General features: G+C 39.0%; 1 long non-coding RNA gene across 1 annotated transcript in view; it reads left to right on the top strand.

Annotated features, from left to right (window-relative positions):
- Positions 1-7,274, top strand: part of LOC137979540 (uncharacterized) — a 15,450-nt gene extending 8,176 nt beyond the window's left edge. Inside the window, exons 2-3 of the long non-coding RNA XR_011118360.1 lie at positions 2,784-2,885; positions 3,857-7,274. This is a non-coding gene — a long non-coding RNA (uncharacterized lncRNA). The remainder of the gene's footprint in view (positions 1-2,783; positions 2,886-3,856) is intronic.
- Positions 7,275-15,000: the final 7,726 nt, after the last annotated feature.

The raw sequence follows: 15,000 nt of genomic DNA on the forward strand, positions 1-15,000 counted from the left end.
CCTCCACTAAAACAACAAAGTAACTTTAAACTACAGAATATAATTTTTACAATCAAAATAGTTCAAACTTTTTCCAATGAAAGCGTTTGTATCCGGAAAAAATGAACATTAAAAACGCTTGTTTTGGCTTTCAAATTTCCCGTGCGCCGCCATCTTGAAGAATTGTGACGTGTTGTGGATGCCTTATTGTGCTGACACAAAGACCGTTTGTTCTGGAACAGAAAGAGTTTGAACAGTTTTAATTGTAAACATTATGTTCTTTGGTTTGAAGTTAATTTGTTGTTTTGGTGGAGGTTTGGTGGGCAACAAAGTCACGTTTTTCAAGTATTGTAACACACATGTGCCGGGCGTGCAGAGCTATTGCTTATGGGTAATTCGGTTTTGTTCTCTGCTGTTCTCATTTTCCCAGACTGACGTCGTTACTTAAAGTGCACCTAAACTCAAATATTTTTCGTCTACAATATTAATCTCCCCACCAAATGCAAAAATGTTTTACCATTCTTACCTCGAAACTTCGCTTTTTGTATGCCGGGCAAGACACGCAAAGTTATCAAGAAAAGCAGTAATTTGGACGCACGACCGTGATGTGAGACCATTGGGTTTAATTCTCGATATTACGTAATAAACAGCTTTGCAAAATTTCTTTGAAAACGGGAATGCAAAGCAATTTCTGAGGTCAAATCGAGAATAGACCCATGCATCTCACATCACGATCGTGGGTTCAAATTACTGCTAGTTTCTGCCTAGTTTATGTGGTTTGCACGACACTGAAAAAGCGAATTTCTGGGTGACAATTGAGACATTATCAAATCCCCAGCTGCGGTAACAGGTCTTCAGGTCTCTATTTAGCCCTCGCAGACTCTTTTGTAGTCGCAGTGAGTCTGATTTATCTTTCGTGCGTTTTCAACCTAATAAATGAAAGCTGTGCCATGAAGGAAACACACTCCTTGGGGGAGCGTATTGCTGCTTGGAAACTACCTAACAGTAAAAACATCTCCAACTAATCACACTTTAAAGGGGCTATGTCACGTTATTCTAGGGTGTTTAGGGGAAATCCTTAGATAATCACGACTTTAAAATCAAAAAATGGTAATGTGGAATTCCTTCACTGATAAAATTATCTTTACATCACAAACAAGATGATTTTGAGCACAAAGTACCTTTATGCAGGTGATTTGCCATGAACTTGAAAAACCGTCGGGCCGACTTTTTTCAAGGTTACCCAAATGCAATCGTTTCAGTCTTGTCCATTTGTGTCCATCCATGCTTTTCTTTCCTTTTGCTGCGGTTCTTTTATGTTGTTCAACAGTTGTAAGTGGTTATAGCATAAAATACCCGCATAGAGCTCTGGAGATCACTTTGATACATTTCCTTAACGAAATGGATGAGCAATTTGTGAATTTATAAAATGCAAGTCACGCTACGTTTGCTAAGTGTCACGAGGAATGTTATGAAATATTCGATGAACCCTACCGATCCTAATCTTCTTTCCCGGAAGCAAAGCTTAAATTACGAATTTATGAGATCGTCTGGCTTTTCTGTATATGCTAGTTGGCAGATTTTCTCTTCCTTTTATTTTCTGTACAAGGCGATGTTATTGTGCACTGGAATTTGCTTGTCAACAAGCACTTGACATGTGACCCTAAAATTCCCCCAGCTGGGAAACTGTGAAAACCCAGTTACGAAACTAAACAGTTAAATAAAGCAATTATGAATGTTTCATGTCGTACAATAGCAATTAGCTGATTTTGAGAAGCAAAATCTCTAAAATAGCAACCTTGAAACAGAAATATCGCGAATTTGCCATCGATATTTTGGTGACACGCATCTCTTTTTTTAACGTGAATCTTCGATGTCTTCTCAAAATATCAAAAGTTTTATTATTTCTTACCCTCCTTGATGAATTTTTCGTATACGAAGCTCGAACATTTGGGTTTGTCTGCCAGAGTGGCCGCGAATTGCCAGAATTGTGTGACAAGTGAAGTTGAAAGAAACGCGTTGTATGTGCTGTTTATAAGTGGCATCTGAACCGAAAAAACGGGAGTGCCCAAAAATGTTTTTGATGTTATTAAGAAACGAAATAATGGACTACAAAGGGGCGTAAAAATTACTGTTGAGGCTTTTTGGCAACGGGAGATATTTGACTTCAAAATCATCAAATATTTGAATTCTTCAAAATGTATCACAACGCACTCACTTATTTGCCTCGGTTGATTGACAAGCCGTCAATCAAACTGACTGACACTTGTTCCTTGTGTTTACTAAGGATGTATCAATATGTGTGTATACCCTCAAATCAATAGGTCAAAAACAGTTGTGCTGAGAGCTTCATATATTTTGCCCAATTTGAAGCAATTTCCATTTTAAAAGTCTGATGAATCCAGGGGGGTAGCCTATCTCCCCCCTGAAATATCCAAAACACAAACCAGTTTGTCTTTTTCAGTTTTGGGGTAGACCCTTCAAACTGGCAGAGTTTCATGGAAATCGGTGAGATGGCATGTAGCAGCCCTGCCTGGTGCTCCCGTGGACTCACTCTTAATTGTTATTCTCAAGGATCCATCTGGAAGTCTTCTCATCGATTCGACTTTATCTTTTTACCCCCTTTGACATGACAAAAGATAGATAAGGCAGCTTGAAAGAACTTAACCTTAGTTACTCCCTTCCTTGTTTTACTATTCATATCATAGGCTCGTCCTGTTGATGCCATTTAAAGCACTACATCTTAAGAAATTTGCCCACAGGAATCCCTTCATTTATAAGAAATTTCCTTTCCTTAATTCAAGGACATCTTTCCTGACAAAGCAACGCAAAGAAAGATTCTTTCTTTTATCATTCATTGTCCAAGAGATGGCTGTCAGTGGACTGGTGAATTAAGAGAAAAAGAGGTTAGTATTGAGACCAATTATGACGTGCAATAAGCTCCAAAGAAACCCATAACAAGGAGGTCAACCCGAATCAGTATACAGTTAGTCTGAATCTGGCAACCATCACATACATTGTATTGCTAGAAAAAGTAGGCCGATGACCTATCTCCCATTCTGTTGGTGTTGTTTCCATTACCTCACGCAACGTTTAATGGGTTATAGTATTTTTCTGTTCTTATAATATTGAGGGCCAACTTACTCAGTTCTGATTGCTCAGTCAAGGATGCCACTGGCTAGTTCGTTGCTTGGTTACGACTTGGTTACGATTTTTCCCCGACCACGTTCGCGGGGCTTTTCTCCACCAAGAGTTGGGCACCCGCCCGCTTAACTCTTGGCGGAGAAAAGCCCTGGGAATGAGCTTCAGCCCACCCACATTGCCTGATTTCAAGGAGAAGGGGACTTAAGATACAAGTCAGTAAACCATGGGATTTGCAGCAACTACTGTATTGATCCACAAGGTCAGAAAGAGGTCACCGAGATTTACAAAACCACGGGGGTGGGGGGGGGGGGGGGGGAGTCCTGTTAATTAAACAGCCTGAAAAGTTTGTGCGGCAAATGACTTTGGCCAGCCCAGGTTTACCGGGATGAATTCCTTTACGTGCCGAAAAGGATGACAGTTGAGTTTAAGAATATTCAAGAGAACTGTTCAGACTGCCCTTCTTTCTTTGGCTTCAACTAAAATAATTAAAAGAGAGAAATATGGTAGAATAACAGATGGTTTGTTCCTTTGTAATGAGCAGTGGCCTGCCTGCCGTTTGCCACATGTTTTCTAATCTTAACCTCAACTGTAAACTCAATTTACCTTTGTTGGCTATCGTGCGGCTGTCTATTGGACTTTGAACTGTCTGCGGGTACCCTCAACACTGAACTTACAGGAGACAAAAAAAAAAAGAGATTTATCACAATCTTTTGAAACATTCTTTTATTTTTAGGATCACGAGAATGACTGCCAAAGATTCCCCGTGAACTGTCCAAATGGCTGTGGAGAATCCATCCCAAGAGACGAGGTTAGGTGTTTTAATGTGAATTAACAAATTTAGTCTAGTGGTACTGAAACAGATAACATATATTTTTGTCATACATTAGGCCCTGTTCAGACCAGGTGCCCCTGCCCTGTTCTCGAGAATGGGCACCAGTCTGAATATAACCTTTGTTGGTGCCTGAGCATAAATTTGAGCATCGTGCCCGGGCACAAGCAATACTGAGCTCACCATTGGTCAGTTATGCAGAGGGTGCAAAACCTAGTTTCTTGAAGACAGAAATGGCTCTCTTCTGCAGGCTGATCTTCATATATCTTGATTATTTTTCTTTTTACACATGTAAATAAATTTGTGCAAGCTGGAAAATGTTGAATGTAATATTATATGCCAAGCAGGAAGTTATTGAGATGTTCCTTATTATTATTATTATTATTATTATTATTATTATTATTATTATTACCGGTATTATTATTATTATTATTATTATTATTATTATTATTATTATTACGTGTAGTTGTGTACGTGGCCCCTAATTAGATTTGTATAATATTTAACAATTATTCCATGAGCGCGCGTTGGATATGAGATGATAGCCAACGAGGCGCATAGCGCGATTGGCTATAATCATCTCATATCCAACAAGCGCGAGTGGAATAATTGTTTTATTAAAAACGCCCCCAAAATATAAAAAACTAGACTACAATAAAAATAAAAATGCCCAAAAAATCACGCTTATGCTTGCCGTGTTTGTAGATCATGGTATAATGGCTCATGACCCATGATGGCTTAGCCAATCAAAACTCTCGAATTGCGTTATCCAATGATCCAGTTTTTAATAATATATAATATCCTGTATGTTGCAAGAAAATAAAGAGTAAAACAAATAAATAAAAAATAATACAAAATAGTTTCATAGAGAATTCATTCTTAAAAAATGTGTAGGTTATGGGAGTAAGTGAGTTGGTTTAAGTACAATCTGTAAATAATAAAGGAAACCAATAACCTGTTATTTTTGTGTACAGATTTTTTTGCATACTCAGGATAAATGTCCTCTGGCAGCAAGTTCTTGCCCCTATGCTGACATGGGTTGTACCAAAAAGGTAATTTTTACTGGGAAAAAGTAGTTCATTTCCAAAAGCCCAAAACAAAAGGGCCAAGTTATTGTGACGTTTCAACGCGCCTGGAAACAAACAACTTCAGTTTGTGTCAATTTGAGATATATGCACCTGAAAATCTACTCTGTAAAAAATTTACTCTGTAACAATTCAAATACTCTCTTTAAGGTGCTGAGACACGAGCAATCATGTTGCACGGACATGTTGCAACGACATGGCTCAGCGACAAAAAAACTTGTGTAGTGCACACTGTGTGCACTACACAAGTTTTTTGTCGCTGCAGCATGTCGCTGTGATGAAAGAGATAACACTATTTTAGATGCAAAGCCAAGGATTGGAAAAAAATGCAAAATTACCCGGATAATTGGTACAGTAAGACGTCTAACGTGACCAGTCGAAATAAAAATTAGTCTCTTGGGCGCCGGACAGTTTGCCGTCCAAGATGAAGTCCCTCTCCCATTACGGATAGGACTTCAGGGGCCCTCGATGCAATTCCACTGGCCTCTGTAAATAACTAGGTGGTCAGGTTTTGTGAAACCTTTAATAGTTATTTAAATGTTAGTTTTAAATACGCGGCCCTACAAGCTACAATCCGGTGTTAATATCACAGCCGGTATAAAGAAAGGTTCGTTACTTTTTGTTTGAGAAATCTATGCCCGGTTTCCCAAGGCCAAGCGCAGTATTTCCGAAAATGGCACAATCAAACATTTTTGTAGGATGCCATTTCTCCTTCGTTTAAGGGTTTGCATATTTTGCCCTTTTCTGGAACATTTTGTCGGCCGCAAATTCAGTAGTCATTTTACTGTCTCGAAGACAATAACAACCTTTCTTCCTTCAGGTACGGTATGATGAAATTGACTCCCATATTGAATCTGAAATGAGACTACATCTTGATTTAGTCGGTGTAAAGTTGAGGGATACAGAAGAAGAGTTACAGAAGTTTAGAAATGAAGAAGAAGAGTTACAGAAGTTGAGAAATCAAAAAGAAGAGTTACAGAAGTTGAGAAATAAAGAACAGTTGGAGAAGTTGAGGGATACGCAAGAAGAGTTGCGTAACACTAAACAGCTGGTGAAGAAACTTCAAGAGAGAATAAATGCTCTTGAAAATAAGCCCTGTGTATATTTGTGGAAGATTAGAGGCTTCCGTGAACTCTTGCGACAAGCTAGAGCCGGCTACAAAGATGAGATAAAAAGTGCTCCATTTTATACAAGTGAATTTGGCTATAAGGTTAGAATGTCTTTGTATCCGAATGGAAACGGCGAAGGGAAGAATACCGATCTGTCGATTTTCATTCATATCATGAAAGGTGATTATGATTCGAATTTACAATGGCCTTTTCCTAAACGAGTAACGTTTACATTGATCGATCCAAAAGAAAATCCAGAGGACAGAGATAATATCTCTGTGACAGTAGAAAAAGAAGGGAAAAGCGATTGGAACTCCAGACCCTGGCAAAAAGAAAATAGCGTAGGCATGGGATATCCCGAATTCGTGTCACATGATGAACTGGAAGAAGGGTTCATTTTAAACAATACCATTTTTATTGAAGCTAGAATCGTTTAAATGTTCTTTGAACAGAACCAAACCTTTTAAAAGTTAAACTACAAAAAATTGGCAGACTGTGAGAGTTGAGTTAGTGCAAGTAGCGAACTAACCTCGAACCCAGGGTCTCTCTCTTTTCCAGCTTTGTGGTTTTTTCGGGTGATCACCCAAATCTCATGGAGAGGGGGGTGTAGAGAGCGCATTTGTCATTTTTAGAAATATTATCGGCTAGATTCTCCCCTTAATTTGCATATGAACAGCGTCTATTGTGATATGTCTAATTCTTCAGAAGATGCCGCTACGAGAATACAATAGTGGCCGGCTATTCTAGAATCGCTCCAGATTATCAGCATACAGTCATAAAATTTGTTTCTTTACAGCGACAACTGGGCCTTGCAAAACCATGGAAAGAAATGCCCAAGATAAGAAAAAAAAAACAGGAAGAATATAAAGAAAACATAAGGAAATTATTTTAGGCGATGAAAACGATAATTTAAATTACAAACAACAGAGATAAACTTTGACAAACTGTTAGGCGGAACAGTTTTCAAAAAAAGCACTGATCCCTGACTCATTTTCAGCGTATTTGCTGTCACGGTTTTATTCAAACCTTCCTTCATTGTTTTAAGTAGTTATTTTTAGGTTTCGCTTGATTTGGTTGCCAGTTCCCAGTCGCTGAATTTGGTTGAATTTCGTGAAATAGTCCCTTTAATTTGGCTTGGAAACTTAGAGAGACCTAATATCAACGTCATCAAAGGTTTTTTAAAGGTGCTAGCGTTAGTAGAGAAACGTTATTCAGTTCTACTAGAAACCCATAAGGGTTGAAACGTGTAACGCGCGTTCACAGCTTCCGAATATTCAGTGCGAACTGATTGGTTGAATGTTTCAGTGCTAAGTACAATATTTGAAAACCCCTCTCTCATGTTGTTCCAAATATGGTACTTAGCAAATTGAATATTCAGAAGCTTGTTTCCCAGGACACAAGGGGCCGTTACACGTTTCAACCCTTATGGGTTTCTGGTTCTACTCTGTTTTTCTATATTCCTTGGTAGCGAATAAAAAGATGTGTTTTAACTATCAGTGTGCTGTTATAGTTTGCCCTCAAAACCAACAATGACTGATAAAGACATTAAAGATTCACGAAATGATTAGAAATTGTAACCCAGATTATTGGCTGCAAGTGGCAAATCAAGAACTCCACTCTTGCTTGCATCGATACCGCCAACAGATGCTGCATGCTCTCCAATTCCGAATCAACAGAATGGAAGTCGTCAGTGTAACTCTCACCATTTTCGTCGGTATTTTTGTTCGATACATCAGGAGAGCCGGTGTCAGGAATGGCTGGGACACCACCCTCGTCTTGTGATATAGAGAGATTTTGTGGTCCACACTTCTAGTTTCCTCGATCTTTGTTCTTCGTCTTCCAGACTTAGTAGCAGAAGAGCGGGATGACTTGACGGGTCTTGTTGATGACGCAGAACTATTTTCAGAATGTGCACTCGATGATGTATCACGGTGAGACCTTTGTCCTGAACTTTCAATTTCTGCGCTAATTCTTCTAGTAAAAGCTAAAGGAAATTATGCTTGTGCACTTTCTGCTTCCGATTCTTCAAAGTCCTCAAATACATTGTCAGGACTGATTCAACTCGAAGCTCATCGTGCTCTGAGATGATTATACCGGTTTGTCCGTAAAACCTATCCAGGGGGTCCCCACGGGGCGCTGCTGATCAATGACACACGCCCCGTCCTGATAAATTTTGTCACCTGAAAAATTAGAAAAAGAAAAAATCTACTTATTGGAATGACACTGTCGTATTTGCAAGTCATGTGCGCACAGATTAATCTAGAATCTCCGGCAAACATCCAGAGTCCAACAGCACATCCACACGAGTTTATACCCTATATAAAGTGTTGTATTACTATACACGACCTAAACGTTCCTTAGTAATTGAAACTTTGGATAACTTTACCAAATTGCGGTATTTTGGTTGGTTATGGTCACTTGATGTTAGATGATGTAAGAGGAGATAGAGATAACGTGTGTGTTTCATTTTTCCTCAAATACAAAAATACAAAATTTGCGACGAGCATGGGATCAGAAAGGTGAACAGGGTGTACATATGGCTGCAGTCATTGGTAATTTAGGTCCGTTTGACGAGAAGCGTGAGAAGTTTAGCGATTACGCCGGTCGATTTCAAGCATACGTCGCGGCGAATGGCATCGAAGATGAAAGTAAATATTTTTCTGTCTGTTATTGGTCCAAACGCTTATAACTTGCTGAAGAACTTGTGTGATCCTGATAATCCGCATACAAAAAACCTTTACGGCGTTGTCACCTTTGGCAGGGACACTACGAACCTGCTCCTATTGTGATTGCTGAAAGACACAAGTTGAAGTTTTGGACTGCGTCACAAGGAGAGAGCGAGAGTGTGTCAGAATTTGTCGCTAGATTGAAAAAATTGGCCTCGACATACAGCTTCATTGAATTTCTACTTCAGGCCCTAAGAGATAGGCTAGTCTCTGGATTACATCCAGAAATGTCCAGAACTCAACGTCATCTCTTGTCGATAAGATGTTGCCCATGACAAGTACATTGCAGATGAAATGGCGGGCAAGGCCAACATAGAGCATATGGGAGAGTCGGCTAGGGGCGAGGTCAGTAAGATTCAGGATGTTTCTTTCTTGAACAAAAAGAACATCACTAGTGGACATATTCAAGTGCAGAGTGGTGGAAACACCGACCAGTTCAAATCATGTGGAAGTGTGCAGCATAGATCGGAATTATGCAAATCGGTCAGTGTAAAAGGCAGACTGCAGACTGGGTATGATTTTGACATTGTATTTAGAGATTCTGCTGGCAATGCTAATGCAGACTTTTTCAGTCGATTTCTAGTGCAATCCCAGGATGATGTGGATTTGGATCCAGATGCCACTATGTGTGTGCATCTATGACGGATGACTGAATTCCCCATAACTGCAGCGGAGATTGGTGAAGGTACAAAGAAGGATATCCTACTTACAAAAGTGTATGAATATACATCCTCCGGTTGGCAAGGTAGTTGCCCTAGTCCAGAGCTTGGACCGTTTTGGGTTCGTAGAGATGAATTGGCTTTGGAGAATGGATGTCTTTTATGGGGCAGACGGGTTATCATACCATTCAAATTCCAAAGAAGTTTGTTGGAAGAGTTACATGAGTGCCATCCAGGGATGTGCCGTATGAAGGCACTTGCCAGGTCTTTTGTGTGGTGGCCTGGAATTGACCTTGATATAGAGGACAAAGTAAGGCTTTGTAATGTTTGTACCAAGGCACATCAAGCCCCTAAGGCAGTCCCCTTTTTACTGTGGCCTTGGTCGACTGAACCTTGGCAAAGAAATCACATTGATTATGCTGAGGTCAAGGGTCAACAATTTCCTCTTGTGGTTGACAGCCATTCTAAATGAATGGAAGTCTTTCCTATGAACAGCACTACTGCAAATGCTACCATAGAGACCTTTTAAAGATCTTTGTTTGCTAGATATGGGCTGCCTCATGAATAATAATAATAATTTTTTTTTATTTTATTTTATAATAATAATAGAACTTTATTTTCACACAATAAAACAAAGACACAAATAAACTATAATAGGTTACAGGGTGTGTTTGATGACCAAAGTAGCAATAAAAAGAAGACTATAATTTTCACAAAATTAGCCAAAAAATAGATATGACCGTTTAGAATTAAAAGAACAAAAAGCTCTTAGAAGTAAAACATCTTGAGGATAATAATTTATGAATAACAAATATATCTATAGGTATGTAAAATAATCACAAATCTAAAAACCGATTCCAAATAAACAAAAACGAATAAAATTAAACGAATAAAATTAAATAAAATAAAAACGCCCCCAAAATATAAAAAACTAGACTACAATAAAAATAAAAATGCCCAAAAAATCACGCTTATGCTTGCCGTGTTTGTAGATCATGGTATAATGGCTCATGACCCATGATGGCTTAGCCAATCAAAACTCTCGAATTGCGTTATCCAATGATCCAGTTTTTAATAATATATAATATCCTGTATGTTGCAAGAAAATAAAGAGTAAAACAAATAAATAAAAAATAATACAAAATAGTTTCATAGAGAATTCATTCTTAAAAAATGTGTAGGTTATGGGAGTAAGTGAGTTGGTTTAAGTACAATCTGTAAATAATAAAGGAAACCAATAACCTGTTATTTTTGTGTACAGATTTTTTTGCATACTCAGGATAAATGTCCTCTGGCAGCAAGTTCTTGCCCCTATGCTGACATGGGTTGTACCAAAAAGGTAATTTTTACTGGGAAAAAGTAGTTCATTTCCAAAAGCCCAAAACAAAAGGGCCAAGTTATTGTGACGTTTCAACGCGCCTGGAAACAAACAACTTCAGTTTGTGTCAATTTGCGATATATGCACCTGAAAATCTACTCTGTAAAAAATTACTCTGTAACAATTCAAATACTCTCTTTAAGGTGCTGAGACACGAGCAATCATGTTGCACGGACATGTTGCAACGACATGGCTCAGCGACAAAAAAACTTGTGTAGTGCACACTGTGTGCACTACACAAGTTTTTTGTCGCTGCAGCATGTCGCTGTGATGAAAGAGATAACACTATTTTAGATGCAAAGCCAAGGATTGGAAAAAAATGCAAAATTACCCGGATAATTGGTACAGTAAGACGTCTAACGTGACCAGTCGAAATAAAAATTAGTCTCTTGGGCGCCGGACAGTTTGCCGTCCAAGATGAAGTCCCTCTCCCATTACGGATAGGACTTCAGGGGCCCTCGATGCAATTCCACTGGCCTCTGTAAATAACTAGGTGGTCAGGTTTTGTGAAACCTTTAATAGTTATTTAAATGTTAGTTTTAAATACGCGGCCCTACAAGCTACAATCCGGTGTTAATATCACAGCCGGTATAAAGAAAGGTTCGTTACTTTTTGTTTGAGAAATCTATGCCCGGTTTCCCAAGGCCAAGCGCAGTATTTCCGAAAATGGCACAATCAAACATTTTTGTAGGATGCCATTTCTCCTTCGTTTAAGGGTTTGCATATTTTGCCCTTTTCTGGAACATTTTGTCGGCCGCAAATTCAGTAGTCATTTTACTGTCTCGAAGACAATAACAACCTTTCTTCCTTCAGGTACGGTATGATGAAATTGACTCCCATATTGAATCTGAAATGAGACTACATCTTGATTTAGTCGGTGTAAAGTTGAGGGATACAGAAGAAGAGTTACAGAAGTTTAGAAATGAAGAAAAAGAGTTACAGAAGTTGAGAAATCAAAAAGAAGAGTTACAGAAGTTGAGAAATAAAGAACAGTTGGAGAAGTTGAGGGATACGCAAGAAGAGTTGCGTAACACTAAACAGCTGGTGAAGAAACTTCAAGAGAGAATAAATGCTCTTGAAAATAAGCCCTGTGTATATTTGTGGAAGATTAGAGGCTTCCGTGAACTCTTGCGACAAGCTAGAGCCGGCTACAAAGATGAGATAAAAAGTGCTCCATTTTATACAAGTGAATTTGGCTATAAGGTTAGAATGTCTTTGTATCCGAATGGAAACGGCGAAGGGAAGAATACCGATCTGTCGATTTTCATTCATATCATGAAAGGTGATTATGATTCGAATTTACAATGGCCTTTTCCTAAACGAGTAACGTTTACATTGATCGATCCAAAAGAAAATCCAGAGGACAGAGATAATATCTCTGTGACAGTAGAAAAAGAAGGGAAAAGCGATTGGAACTCCAGACCCTGGCAAAAAGAAAATAGCGTAGGCATGGGATATCCCGAATTCGTGTCACATGATGAACTGGAAGAAGGGTTCATTTTAAACAATACCATTTTTATTGAAGCTAGAATCGTTTAAATGTTCTTTGAACAGAACCAAACCTTTTAAAAGTTAAACTACAAAAAATTGGCAGACTGTGAGAGTTGAGTTAGTGCAAGTAGCGAACTAACCTCGAACCCAGGGTCTCTCTCTTTTCCAGCTTTGTGGTTTTTTCGGGTGATCACCCAAATCTCATGGAGAGGGGGGTGTAGAGAGCGCATTTGTCATTTTTAGAAATATTATCGGCTAGATTCTCCCCTTAATTTGCATATGAACAGCGTCTATTGTGATATGTCTAATTCTTCAGAAGATGCCGCTACGAGAATACAATAGTGGCCGGCTATTCTAGAATCGCTCCAGATTATCAGCATACAGTCATAAAATTTGTTTCTTTACAGCGACAACTGGGCCTTGCAAAACCATGGAAAGAAATGCCCAAGATAAGAAAAAAAAAACAGGAAGAATATAAAGAAAACATAAGGAAATTATTTTAGGCGATGAAAACGATAATTTAAATTACAAACAACAGAGATAAACTTTGACAAACTGTTAGGCGGAACAGTTTTCAAAAAAAGCACTGATCCCTGACTCATTTTCAGCGTATTTGCTGTCACGGTTTTATTCAAACCTTCCTTCATTGTTTTAAGTAGTTATTTTTAGGTTTCGCTTGATTTGGTTGCCAGTTCCCAGTCGCTGAATTTGGTTGAATTTCGTGAAATAGTCCCTTTAATTTGGCTTGGAAACTTAGAGAGACCTAATATCAACGTCATCAAAGGTTTTTTAAAGGTGCTAGCGTTAGTAGAGAAACGTTATTCAGTTCTACAGAAACCCTTATGGGTTTCTGGTTCTACTCTGTTTTTCTATATTCCTTGGTAGCGAATAAAAACATGTGTTTTAACTATCAGTGTGCTGTTATAGTTTGCCCTCAAAACCAACAATGACTGATAAAGACATTAAAGATTCACGAAATGATTAGAAATTGTAACCCAGATTATTGGCTGCAAGTGGCAAATCAAGAACTCCACTCTTGCTTGCATCGATACCGCCAACAGATGCTGCATGCTCTCCAATTCCGAATCAACAGAATGGAAGTCGTCAGTGTAACTCTCACCATTTTCGTCGGTATTTTTGTTCGATACATCAGGAGAGCCGGTGTCAGGAATGGCTGGGACACCACCCTCGTCTTGTGATATAGAGAGATTTTGTGGTCCACACTTCTAGTTTCCTCGATCTTTGTTCTTCGTCTTCCAGACTTAGTAACAGGAGAGCGGGATGACTTGACGGGTCTTGCTGATGACGCAGAACTATTTTCAGAATGTGCACTCGATGATGTATCACGGTGAGACCTTTGTCCTGAACTTTCAATTTCTGCGCTATTTCTTCTAGTAAAAGCTAAAGGAAATGATGCTTGTGCACTTTCTGCTTCCGATTCTTCAAAGTCCTCAAATACATTGTCATGACTGATTCAACTCGAAGCTCATCGTGCTCTGAGATGATTATACCGGTTTGTCCGTAAAACCTATCCAGGGGGTCCCCACGGGGCGCTGCTGATCAATGACACACGCCCCGTCCTGATAAATTTTGTCACCTGAAAAATTAGAAAAAGAAAAAATCTGCTTATTGGAATGACACTGTCGTATTTGCAAGTCATGTGCGCACAGATTAATCTAGAATCTCCGGCAAACATCCAGAGTCCAACAGCACATCCACACGAGTTTATACCCTATATAAAGTGTTGTATTACTATACACGACCTAAACGTTCCTTAGTAATTGAAACTTTGGATAACTTTACCAAATTGCGGTATTTTGGTTGGTTATGGTCACTTGATGTAAGATGATGTAAGAGGAGATAGAGATAACGTGTGTGTTTCATTTTTCATCAAATACAAAAATACAAAATTGGCGACGAGCATGGGATCAGAAAGGTGAACAGGGTGTACATATGGCTGCAGTCATTGGTAATTTAGGTCCGTTTGACAAGAAGCGTGAGAAGTTTAGCGATTACGCCGGTCGATTTCAAGCATACGTCGCGGCGAATGGCATCGAAGATGAAAAGAAAGTAAATATTTTTCTGTCTGTTATTGGTCCAAACGCTTATAACTTGCTGAAGAACTTGTGTGATCCTGATAATCCGCATACAAAAATCCTTTACGGCGTTGTCACACCTTTTGCAGGGACACTACGAACCTGCTCCTATTGTGATTGCTGAAAGACACAAGTTGAAGTTTTGGACTGCGTCACAAGGAGAGAGCGAGAGTGTGTCAGAATTTGTCGCTAGATTGAAAAAATTGGCCTCGACATACAGCTTCATTGAATTTCTACTTCAGGCCCTAAGAGATAGGCTAGTCTCTGGATTACATCCAGAAATGTCCAGAACTCAACGTCATCTCTTGTCGATAAGATGTTGCCCATGACAAGTACATTGCAGATGAAATGGCGGGCAAGGCCAACTTAGAGCATATGGGAGAGTCGGCTAGAGGCGAGGTCAGTAAGATTCAGGATGTTTCTTTCTTGAACAAAAAGAACATCACTAGTGGATATATTCAAGTGCAGAGTGGTGAAAACACCGACAAGTTCAAATCATGTGGA

The sequence above is a fragment of the Montipora foliosa genome, chromosome 12 (assembly GCF_036669935.1).
Source record: "Montipora foliosa isolate CH-2021 chromosome 12, ASM3666993v2, whole genome shotgun sequence".
NCBI lineage: Eukaryota > Metazoa > Cnidaria > Anthozoa > Scleractinia > Acroporidae > Montipora > Montipora foliosa.